At 50.1% G+C, this 12,254-nt stretch overlaps 1 long non-coding RNA gene across 1 annotated transcript; it reads left to right on the top strand.

Annotated features, from left to right (window-relative positions):
• Positions 1-4,000: 4,000 nt before the first annotated feature.
• On the top strand, positions 4,001-6,788 carry LOC129499794 (uncharacterized). Its single transcript, XR_008662455.1, has 2 exons — positions 4,001-4,124; positions 6,447-6,788. It is a non-coding gene; the product is annotated as an uncharacterized LOC129499794 (long non-coding RNA).
• The last annotated feature ends 5,466 nt before the right edge of the window (positions 6,789-12,254 follow it).

Below are 12,254 nucleotides of genomic sequence, written 5' to 3'. Positions count from 1 at the left end.
TATCTGTCATGAGTAAATAAATAAATCTTTAAAAAAAAATTTTTAGGGTTGCATGTGTGGCTCAGTCGGTTAAGGATCTGCCTTGGGCTCAGGTCATGATCCCAGGGTCCTGGGACTGAGCCCAGTGTGGGGGAGGGGGAAAAAATCCCTGCTCAGCGGGTGGTCTGCTCTTCCCTTTCCCTCCGCCCCTCCCCCATGCTCATGCTCACTCATGCTCTCTCTCAAATAAATAATTCTGAAAAGATTTTATTTACTTATTTGACACAGAGAGCCCAAGAAAGCGGAGCAGCAGGCAGAGGGAGACAGACGAGCAGACTCCTCGCTGAGCAAGGAGCTGGATGCAGGGCTCAATCCCAGGACCCTGGAATCATGATCTGAGCCAAAGGCAGACATTTAACCCACTGAGCCACCCAGAAGACCCTCAAATAAATAAAATCTTTTAAAAAAAATTTTTAATAAATTTTCACTGTCCAGAACCCAACACTTATCAATAACGGCTGGTTTTTTTCTTTTAAAGATTTTTATTTATTTATTCTTGAGAGACACAGAGAGAGAGGCAGAGACACAGGCAAAGGGAGAAGCAAGGCTCCCTGTGGGGAGCCCGATGCGGGGACTCGATCCTAGGATCCCAGGATCACAACCTGAACCAAAGGCAGATGCTCAACTACTGAGCCATCCAGGTACCCCAAAAACAGCTGTTCTTAGGGACCCCTGGTTGGCTCAGTGGTTGAGTGTCTGCCTTCAGCTCAGGGGGCTCAGGGTGTGATCTCAGGGTCCAGGATAGAGTCCCGCATGGGGCTCCTTGCTGGAAGCTGGCTTCTCCTTCTGCCTATGTTTCTGCCTCTCTCTCTCTCTCTCTCTCTCTCTCATGAATAAATAAATAAAATCTTTTTAAAAATAATAATAATGGCTGTTCTTAGGATTGTAATCCACTTACCCTGGTATGTAACTCACCATTCGCCCATTAAAAATTAGAATTCAATCTAACAACTGTGCTAGTGATTTTTTTTTTTTAAGACTTTACCCTTCCATTCATGAGAGACAGAGAGAGAGGCAGAGACACAGGCAGAGGGAGAAGCAGGCTTTCCTCAGGAGCCTGATGTGGGACTCGATCCCTGACCCTGGGATCAAGCCCTGAGCCAAAGGCAGACGCCAAGCCACCTAGGTGTCCCTGTGCTAATAATTTTAGAAATGTTTTCACTAAATACTTACCCATACGTATTTTTTAAGTAGGATCCACGACTCTGAGATCAAGACCTGAGCTAAGATCAAGAGCCAGTAGCTTAACCAACTAAGCCATCTAGGCACCCCGTTTTTTTTCCTCTTTTAAGGTAAAATGTACCTACGATGAAATGCATAGATTGCAAGTCCCATTCACTGATTTTTGACAAATGTATAGGCCTGATTTCACTGGAATCCTCCTAACTGCTTGGTGAGGTAGGTCTCACTATTATACCCATTCTTCAGATGCACAAACTTGGGGCTTACCGCCAAAGGAAGTCATTCACCTTAAGGCTACACCTGGGAAGGCTGGGAGTTGCATGCCTGCCTCCCAAGTTCCTAACCCTACCCATTGGGTTGCCTCCCAGAATTTCTTATTGGAGTTGTTTCCAGTGAATCCATCACGATTCCCTACTCCTCACAGCAGTGTTGAAATCCTAATTCCTTGGGGCGCCTGGGTGGCGCAGTTGGTTGAGCAACTGACTCTTGGTTTCCACTCAGGTCACGATCTCGGGGTTGTAAGATCGAGTGCTGAGTTGGGCTCTGCACTCAGTACAGAGTCTGATTGAGATTCTCTTTTCCTCTGGCCCTCCTGCTCGTGTTCATGCTCTCTCTCTCTCTCTCTCTCTCAAATAAATAAATCTTCAAAAAGGAAAAAAAAAAAGGAAATCCTAATTCCTTCCCCAGTTGTCGTGTTCTCTGAGGACATTTCAGGCATTCACATTTGCTCAAAGACTGTGATAAGCTCAGAAACTTTCTTGTGAGGCAGCTGTGAGGCTCCAGGCAAGTCACAACATCTGCGAGTCTCAGTCTCTACAACTATAAAATGGAAGAAGAATAGATCACACCTCCTTGGGTGCCATGAGGATCAAATGTGATCACATGTTTAAAGCATTTAGACAGGATGCAGATTAGCCCTTTAAAAAGTTAACTGGAGCTATTCCTATAATTGCTATTTTTATTATTGAAGAACATGGTTTGGGCTTGGACCAGGTGTGGGTGCTGCTGGACCCCAGTAGTGAGCTCTCCCTCCTGGTCACTGCCAGCCCTAGGCCCAGACTCACTTGGGAAGGAGCTTTGGGAACTTCCAATGACATCCTGCAGGATCTCAGGCATCGGTGCCAGGAGAGCCCAGATCTGCCCAGGCTCTGAAGTCGTGTCATCCAGGCACCTGTCCACCTGTGTAGACCTCCTTTCTGTGTCTCTCAACAATCTCCCCTCGTATATCCTCCCATCCTCAGCTACTTCCGAAAGCTCCCACCCCCATCTCACCCTTGTAGGCTGAAGTCGTATTCATTTAACAAACTCCTGCTCAGCTCCTGTGTGCTTGGCTGTGTGCTAGAGTGTGGGCACTAAAGCTACAGGAGCATGGGTTCGAATTCTGACTCCACCACTTACCAGCTGCGTATTGGGGTTCTCACTTGTCTTGGAGCCCATGTGAGCATAAATTTGAGTGTGCACACAGTGACCCTTGATTCAAAACATTTCCTGATGGGCAGCCCCAGTGGCCCAGTGGTTTAGCACCGCCTTTGGCCCAGGGTGTGATCCTGGAGACCCGGGATCGAGTGCCGCGTCAGGCTCCCTGCATGGAGCCTGCTTCTCCCTCTGCCTGTGTCTCTACCTCACTCTCTCTCTCTCTCTCTCTCTCTCTCTCTCTGTCATGAATAAATAAATAAAATCTTTAAAAACATTTCCTGAGCCCTTACTAAGGGCCAAGTGCTGTTCAAGTGTGGGGATTTGACAGTGAGAAAAAGAGAGGAAGGAAGGAAGGAAGGAAGGAAGGAAGGAAGGAAGGAAGGAAGGAAGGAAGGAAAAAGAAAGACACAACTCCTTGCAAACATTCTAGTGAGGGGAGACAGGAAAATAATCCTGGCCTACCAGAGGGTAGATTCTAGAGAAAACTGAAGCATTGTATGGCAGAGAGGTGGAGTGGTCAGGACTGGCCACTCTGAGGTGGTGACATTTGCAATGGGACCTGAATGACAAGAAAGAGCCTTCAATCGGGAAAGAAATCTAGAGAAAAGGAAGAACAGGTGCAAAGCCCTGAGGTGGCAGGAGGAGTGGCTTCCACTCTGTTTGAAGTGCTATCAGACCTTATCTTAGCTCCACTAATCCTCAAGACCTCCTGGCTCTAGTTTTACTGATTGGGAAGCGGCTGGGGTATTGAGACTTCTTGTGGCCCAAACCCCCTACCTGGGCAGGGAATTTGAACTCAGGTGTCTCCGACCCCAGCCTGTGCCCTCAACCCCTATGGGATACCATGACTACCCTTGCAGTTGGCTCCTCCCCAAGCAGAGGCATGTCTTTCAAGTTGGCCCCCCATCTATCCTGAGCACAATGGTTGGCCCTGTGATGAATGGTGCCAGGAACCAATACCTTCCTGGCCCTGTCCTCTGGGGATTCACAGGACAATGGGGTAGAGACCACCCATCCCCAAAAGGTGATGACACAGAGTGAGCAGTGCAGAGGTGGGGAGCCCAGAATGGATGCTTGACCCAACCTGGAGGTCAGGGAGGGCTTCCTGGGGGAGGGGACATCCCAGCCGGGTAGCAAAGGGTTGGACCAAGCCCAAGGAGACACTATTCCAGGCAAAGGGACCCATACATGCAAAGCCTCGGAGTTGAAAAGAGCCTAGAATGTCCTCAAGCATGGATGTAACCTGGTCACCCCACCCTCTGAGTGGCCGCAGTGGCTTCCCTTGGGATAAAGTCCAAATTCTTCAGCTGGAACATCTATCTATCCAGTAACTCCTTGATTTAGTCAGTCGACAAACACATCCACAGAACGGAATACAGACGTCAAACAGAATGAGGCGGATGAGGAACTGGGTGGAGCGCCAGTTTCAGTAATAAATCAAGTGTCAAGAAAGACCATTAAGGAGAAAACACAAGACGTGGGAGAAGGTGTATAAGACAGGGCATACATCCTCTATGGGGTAAAGCAAATATTGAACAGCCTCTGTCTCAAATGTATTGATTATCTCTGCAAAAATCCACACGAGAGCACTCCTCCTTCCCTCTCTCCTCTCTCTCTCTCTCTCTCTCTCAAATAAATAAATAAATAAATAAAATCTTAAAAAAAAGAAAAGAGAAGAAAAGAATCCACAGAAGGTGCTCAAAGTGGTTGCTTTCAGAAACAAAAGCGTGGCTTTGTGGCTCCAGTGTGAGCCCCGTGGTTTGTTCAGCTTCAAAATGGAAATGGTATCTGGCCTCCGAGATCATGGAGGGATGAACCAAGTTCATGTGCACAAAGTGCTTTGGTTCATAGCTGACAAATGACAGCCTCCTGGCATCTTAAGCTGTGGTGACTTCCTGAGATCAATGTGTTATCTAAAGTGAAAGCAAAAAAAAGGCTTCAGGGCTCCTGGGTAGCTCAGTGGTTGAGCGTTTCTCTGCCTTCAGCTCAGGTGATCCCAGGGTCCTGGAATAGAGTCCCCCATTGGGGTCCCCACGGGGAGCCTGCTTCTCCCTCTGCCTGTGTCTCTGCCTCTCTGTGTCTCTCATGAATAAATAAATAAAATATTTTTTTAAAGGCTTTTTCTGTACTTTCCCCTCAGATACAGACTCACGGGCTGGTGCTCCCACCTCCCCACCTGCCTCCCCTGAAGTGTTCATGCCTTGAGACCACTGGGCGAAGGGAGACTGAGAGGCAGCGGGTGCAACCCTGGCAGCTGGGTTTCAGGTGCTGTGGCAGCAGGTGGCCAGGCTGGGGGCAGGGAAGCTTCTGGCAGCCCTCCCAAGAATCCGGGCCCTCGGTATAGAGAAGTGGCCCAGGCTCATTGGGCCGCAGGGGCCTCTGCCACCAGCCTTCACCTAGTTGCTGCTCTCGCATTTCAGGGGGGGGGGGGGGGGGTTGCCAGATGGGGAGGCAAGATGGAGGGAGGAGTCTCCAGGCCTCAGGGGAGCTGGGATCCCAGAACTTTCGGGAAGTGTGGTGTGAGTCTGGGCCAAGAGGGGAAGGTTTCAGGGTTTGGTCCAGGATTGGCCAGGAGTGTCCCACCCCCTTCCCTCCTCTGGCTTAGAGAGGCAAGTATACCAACTAGTCTCAGCCAGCCTGCCTTCTGGGGAGCCAAACCTCCTACCCAGATTCAAATTTCATCGTTAGAGAAGAAAAGGCCTGGGGCTCTGGGAAGGAGGCGACAGGGGCCAGGAGGAGGCTGGCTGAGCAGCGTGGAATGTGGACAGCACAGAGCAGGGAGGACTTTGGTGGCCTCAGTCTGCCATCTATGAAATGGGTATTGTTTGGAATGGTGTCCTCCGTGGGAGGACTGGGTATCAGACAGCAGGTGGGACTGAGTTAACTTCAGGGTGTCAGCCTTCTGCATCAGACCTGTGATCAGAGTTCTCGGAGGACGCAGCCTCTGCTCCTCCCTCAGATTTACATTTGTAGGCTCAGCAAACTTCTTCTGAGCACCTACTGTGTGCCTGGCCCTGTACTGAGTGGCACTGGGGTCCCAGCAATGACTGGGACAGGCCTCACTCCTGCCCTCCTGGGCTCCTAGTCCAATGGGCGAGGCAGACAATGACGACCCCAAGAGAGAAGTCCCGGGACACAGGGGCCCAGGACAGAAGTCCAGTCTGGGAAGTGAGTTCAGGGAGGGTTTCCTGGAGGAGGGGCCTCTGAGCTGAATTTTGAAAGATGTCAGAGCAAACCAGCAAAGGAAAGAGGGAGCCCGCATAGGCATAGGCAGAGGACACAGGAAGGGCAAAGGCCTGGAGGTGGGAATTTATGAAACCAAGAACAGTCCCATTGGTTAGAGTGGAAAATTCAAGGAAGAAAGTGCCAAGAAATGACGTGGAGGGGCACATGGCTGGCTCAGTTGGTCATGAGACTCTCGGTCTTGGGGTCCTGAGTTCGAGTCCCAAGTTGGGTGTAGTGATTAGTTAAAAATAAAATATCCAGGGGTGCCTGGGTGATTGGGTAAGCACCCAACTCTTGATCTCAGGGTCATGAGTTCAAGCCCCCACACTTGGGAGGCCCAGGCTGGGGTGTCCATGCCCAGCATGGAGCCTACTTACAAAGAAATTAAAAAAAAAAAAAGAATAAAATAAAATCTTCAGAAAAAAACACAGCTTTCATTAAAATCATGCATTTAACAGGGTTTACCCCAAGCTGGGTCCTGCCACAGTCACTGTGGTGGCCAAAGGGTCTCTGTCCTGTCTTATCAGAGGTAACTTGATAAGACTCAAGTTCATCACATGCTTCCTTTGCATGTTAACATACAGATTCCTGGGCTCTAAGGCAAACAGGGAAGGAAGTAAAATCCTACCACATCCCCCAGAAGGAGAGGGCAACAGGAACATCAGTGACCAGCCAGCCCTGAAGATGATCATATTTGCTGCTTCTAGAATTCTACTCCTCCGGATGCCTGGGTGGCTCAGCAGTTGAGTGCCTGCCTTCAACCCAGAGCGCGATCCTGGGGTCCCGGGATTGAGTCCCACGTCAGGCTTCTGCAGAGAGCCTGCCTCTCCCCCCCGCCTGTGTCTCTGACTCTCTCTCTCTCTCTCTCTCTCTCTCTCTCTCTGTCTCTCATGAATAAATAAATAAAATCTTAAAAAAAAAAAGAATTCCATTCCTCTCATGGGAGTGCACGGCTTCTTCGCAGTCTATACATCTATATTTTCAAACCTCAGGTGTCAACCTATTAGTAAGGTATAAAATAGGGAGTCTCAAGCAGTTAATCAAGGAATATTAAATAAGAGCAGGGGTGCCTGGGTAGCTCAGTTGGTTAAGTGTCTGCCTTGGGCTCAAACCATGATCCTGGGGTCCTGGGATCAAGCTCCACACCAGGCTCCCTGCCACTCCCTCCCCCTCTGCTACTCTCCCCACTTGTGCTCTCTGGTTCTATCTCTCTGTTAAATAAAACCTTGAAAAAGAAAAATCAGAGCATAGTGTATAAGTAATTATTGTGTAATTATTGTGTCGTGGCATTTTACTTTATCTGTGTGTGCACACCTGTTCATACACATGCTGGGTTGCAAGTAAAATATGCCTTCTGTTGTGCCTCGAGGGTGTTAAATTCGAAACATTTTGAAAAACCCTGGTCTGCAGAGCCCTACCCAGTCTGCTCCTTCCTGACCTCCGTGGTCTTTCCCCATCTTTTCCTTTTTTTTTTTTTTTTTTTTTAGATTTTATTTATTTATTCATGAAACACAGAGATAGACAGGCAGAGACACAGGCAGAGAGAGAAGCAGGCTCCCTGCAGGGAGCCCAATGCGGGACTCGATCCCAGGACCCTGGGATGATGACCTAAGCCAAAAGCAGATGCTCAATCACTGAGCCACCCAGGTGTCCCGTCCCACCATCTTTTTCTCACAGGACCTTCTCTTTGTTTAACCTAGATTTTCAGATTTCGATTCAGGGATCCCCTGAGTCTTCCAGACCCCCAGGCTGGGTCAGGTGTCCCTCCAAGCTCCTTCAGCTCCTGCCCACTTGGATGGTCATTGCCTAGGGATGGGTGTGTCCGCTCCACCTGGCTGGAGGTGGGGGGCCATCCTGAGTACATCTGAGTCCCCACCATCACCCTGTGGGGGAGGGGGCACAGTAGGGACTCTGGGAATGTGGGTTGACTCCTTCCAGAACAGAAAAGAAAGGAGGAGGTGGGACACTTGGGTACATCAGAACCAAGAGACTCGGGGCTTTAGACATTCAGGCCTGGCTGGGAAGCTGCACCCTGAGACTGGCCCAGACCTTCCCTTCCTACCTTTCTAATTATTTATTTAAGAGCTGGCTTGTCGGGGCTGCTCTGTCCCGCCTCCCCCAGCTGCAGGCAGTCAGGCTCCTGCCTGCCATTTGTGGGTTTGTGGTACAAGAGTAACTCAGGTTTCTGGGCCTTGAGGCCCCAAGCAGGGGTGTCAGGCTCTGCTCTCCTCACCTCTCCTCAGATGCTGTCAAGATCCTGGGAGCTGTTTCCTGGGGCAGCTGCCCCTGCCACCACCCCAGGCCCTGCGCCCGAGAACCCACGGGCTGCCTCAGGGCCTGGGTGGCCTGGATGGAAAGACATTTGATGCTCCCAGGGAGTCAGAATAGAATAATGGTCAAGGGAAGGTGGGAAGGAGAGAGATGGCCCTTTCTCTTCTTAGCTGACTTTTTATCCCAGAGGTGGCAGGACAATTAAATAAGTCTGCATGACCGAAGCTCCTGCAAGGCACAGGCCTTGGTGATGTAATAGGAGATGAGTTGGGGCACCTGAGTGGCCCAGTAGCTTAGAAGGCTCAGGTCTTGACCCAAGCATCTGGCCATCCAGTCCCAGCCCCATGACCAGATCCCTGCTCAGTGGGGAGGCTGCTCCTCCCTCTCCCTCTGCTCCTCCCCACTACTCATGCTCTCTCGCACTCTCTCTCAAATAAACTAATAAAATCTTTCAAAAGGGGGGCTGGGACACCTGGATGGCTCAGTGGTTGAGCATCTGCCTTCGGCTCAGGGTGTGATCCTGGGGTCCTCGGATCAAGTCCCACATCAGGCTCCCTGCATGGAGCCTGCTTCTCCCTCTGCCTGTGTCTCTCACGAATAAATAAAAATCCTTAAAAAAAAAAAAAAAAAAGTGGGGGAGGGGCACCTGAGGGGCTCAGTTGGTTAAGTATCTGCTTTCAGCTCAGGGTCCTGGGACCAAGCCCGCATGGGGATCCCAGCTCAGTGGGGAGTCTGCTTCTCCCCCTGCCTCCCCCCCCTCCCCCCAGCTCATGCTCTCTCTCACTCACTCTCAAATAAATAAATAAAATCTTTAAAAAGAAAAGGATGAGGCTATGGGGTGAGGGGGAGGTTCTATTGTGCTTATTAGCTTTTCCCTTTAGAGAGCCCTGGTCGGGTAAGCCAAGCCATCCATACCCTGTGGTGTGCAAGTGGGTGAGGGGTGGGTATCTGGAGGGACACAGCCTTGTCAGGAGCCAGTTCTGAGTAAATGATCACACTGCCTGTTCAGGGTGACTCTGTGAGCGTCAACTCTGGAGGCAGCCAGCCTGAAGGACCAGGACATTGTGAGTCTGGAGAAACTGCCACCCCAGGGCACCTGAGGCTAGGGGAGCCCTTGAGTAAGGAGTCATTCCCCCCGCCCCCCTCTGCAGCCTGCTGGATCCCAGGAGAAAAGTCCGAAGAGCCATTGCTTTGCTTTCTGAGTGGAGTGTGAGGCCAGTGACCTGGCTTTGAGGGGTGTGAGGATTTGCACTTGAGCCTGAGATGAGGGGACATCTGAGTTAATCTGAGTGCTGATTAACAGGCCCTGGCCAAAGTCCCCAGGGAGCTGGGAAGACAGGCAGCAGTTGTGGGGGGGCTGGATGGATGGGGAAAAGGCATTGCCACCTTGAGCTCAAATAATGCTTCAGGATACAACATATGAGGGCACGTCAGGAACTTATGGGTCCAATCCCCTCTTGGTACAGACAAGGAAACTGAGTCACAAATTTCCACGGAAAATTACTGAGTGGGCCAGGGGAGAAGCTGTGAGTGGGGATGGAGATGGAGGTATCAGGCCAGGAAGTGGGGAGGGCACGAAGCATCCAGAACAACAAGAGAAGCCTGAGAAGGACATCAAGACACATTCTACCCAAATTTTTCCCCCAAAGTGTGATTTTTAAAAAAAATTATGTTTGAGGTGAAATTGACATAACATGAAGATGAATCATTATTTCCTTTTTTTTTTTTTAAAGATTTTTAAATTTACTCATGAGAGACACAGAGAGGCAGAGACATAGGCAGAGGGAGAAGCAGGCTCCCTGTGGAGAGGCTGATCCAGGGGCCCCGGGACCACTACCTGAGCGGAGGGCAGACACTCAACCACTGAGTCACCCAGGCGTCCTGAAGATGAATCATTTCAAAGCATTTTTGAGCGGTGGCATTTTGGACAATGCTGTGCAACCACCACCTCTGTCAAGTTCCAAAACATTTTCATCACCCCCTGCCAAAGGAAACCCTGTGCCCATTAAGCAGTGACTCCCCATCCCTTTGCCTGGGTGCCAGCTGCCACTAACCTGCTTTCTGCCTCTATGGGTTTGCCTCTTCTGGAAAGTTCACATAAATGGAATCCTACAATGTGTGATTGCGAAGGTCCCCCCAAGTTTATATGTTGAAACCTAACCCCCCCCAGGTGGTGCTATTAGAAGGTGGGGCCTTTGGGAGGGTGAGGCAATCACAGGGTGGAGCCCACAGGAATGGGATCAGTGGCCTTATAAAAGAGGCCCTACGAAAACAAAAGCAAACAAACAAAAGAGGCCCCAGAGAGCACCCTCACCCTTTCTGCTGTGAGAGGATACAAGTCTGTGACCAGAATAGGGCCCTCGGCCGACCATGCTGGCATCTTGATCTCCAATATCCAGCCTCCAGAACTGGGAGCAATACATTTCTATGGTTTCCAAGCCACCCTGTCTGTGGTATTTTGTTAAGGCAGCCCGACCAGACTATGACAGTGACCTCTTGCATTTGACTTCTCTCAATTAGCAATCCACCCAGTGTTTCGCTGTAATTATGCCAACTATTGAACACTTACTAGATCCTGGGTGCTGTTTTCAGCGCTGTGCATGTCTTCACCTGTTTGAGCCTCTCCACGAGCCAGCGAGGTCATCCTACCATCACCCTCATTTCATAGTCCAGGAAACAGGTACAGAGAGGTGGCCTGACCTACCCAAGGCCACGCAGCTGGTAAGCGGTAGAGCCAGGATGGTCTTCCTTCTCTTAATTTACATCTCGTTTTATTATATTTTTAGCATCTTCAACCTTACTATTTCTCTACTGGGGCAAAATATACATCAAATGATGTTGGTCGTTTTAATCTTTTTTTTTTTTTTTAAGATTTTATTTAGGGGCACCTGTGTGGCTCATGGTTGAGCATCTGCCTTTGGCTCAGGTTATGATCCTGGAGTCCTGGGATCGAGTGTCGCATCAGGCTCCCCAGAGAGCTCCCCTCTGCCTATGTCTCTGCCTCTCTCTGTGGGTCTCTCATGAATAAATAAATAAAACTGTTTTGTTGTTGTTGTTTTTAAAGATTTTATTTATTTATTCATGAGAGACCCACAGAGAGAGAGAGAGGGCAGAGATAAGCAGGCTCCCTGCAGGGAGCCCGAAGTGGGACTTGATCCCGGGTCTCCAGGATCAGGCCCTGGGCCGAAGGCAGCGCTAAACCACTGAGACACCTGGGCTGCCCAATAAAACCGTTTTATTATTATTATTATTATTATTTATTTATTTATTTTAGAGAGAGAGCCTGGAGGGAGGGGCAGGGGGAGAGGGAGACTCTCAAGCAGATTCCACACTGAGCTTGGAGCCCGAGGCAAGGTTCCATTCCATGACCCTGAGATCACAACCTGAGCCGAATCCAAGAGTCAACACTTAACTAACTGATCCATCCAGGTGCCCCTATTTCGATCATTTTAAAGAATACAATCCGGTGGCACTGAGCACATTCATAGCGTAACCATAGCACTACCTAGTTCCAAACCTGTTTTCATCCTGCCAAAGAACAGAGGCAGGATTTGAATGCAAATTTTCTGCCTCCAGAGCAGGAACAGCTATTCCCACTCTGCCTCTCAACTGAGGAATTTAGCGAGTGGGCAAGGACTTGTCATCTCTTTGGAGTTAGGCCTGCAGAGTGATATGGGCCGCTCGCCAGGCCCAGCTAGGATCTGGGTTCTGGCACCGGGTCTGGCACACACCAGGGCAGGCTCTCCTCTCTGCCTGGAACCTTATGTCCACCTCTAGCTCTCTCCCTCCCATGACCACGGGAGGATGGGAGTGGGGGGACTTCTAAAGGGCGAGTCTGCCAAAGGGTGCTAGTGTGGAAGAGAACAGATCTGACAGGCCCAGACTGGCCTCATGTGCATCATTCAAGCTCCTGAAGCCAGCTCTGCCTGAAGCCAGACAACAGGACAATTTTTCACTCCGCTGAGTTCATCAATTCCGATGTCGCTGAAGACAGTTACAGGAAGGATTTTGGTCACCTGAAATAGAAAGGAAGCGAGCAGATCCAGGTGTGTGTGTGGGGGGGAGTTAGTCTGGTGATGGGGCCCTGGGAGTAAGCTCCTGGAGGGCAAGGTAGGAGCAAA

This window comes from Nyctereutes procyonoides, unplaced genomic scaffold (assembly GCF_905146905.1).
Source record: "Nyctereutes procyonoides isolate TBG_1078 unplaced genomic scaffold, NYPRO_anot_genome, whole genome shotgun sequence".
NCBI classification, from domain to species: domain Eukaryota; kingdom Metazoa; phylum Chordata; class Mammalia; order Carnivora; family Canidae; genus Nyctereutes; species Nyctereutes procyonoides.
The sequence above is the reverse complement of the archived record's forward strand: the minus strand, read 5'-3'. Positions and strand labels throughout refer to the sequence as shown.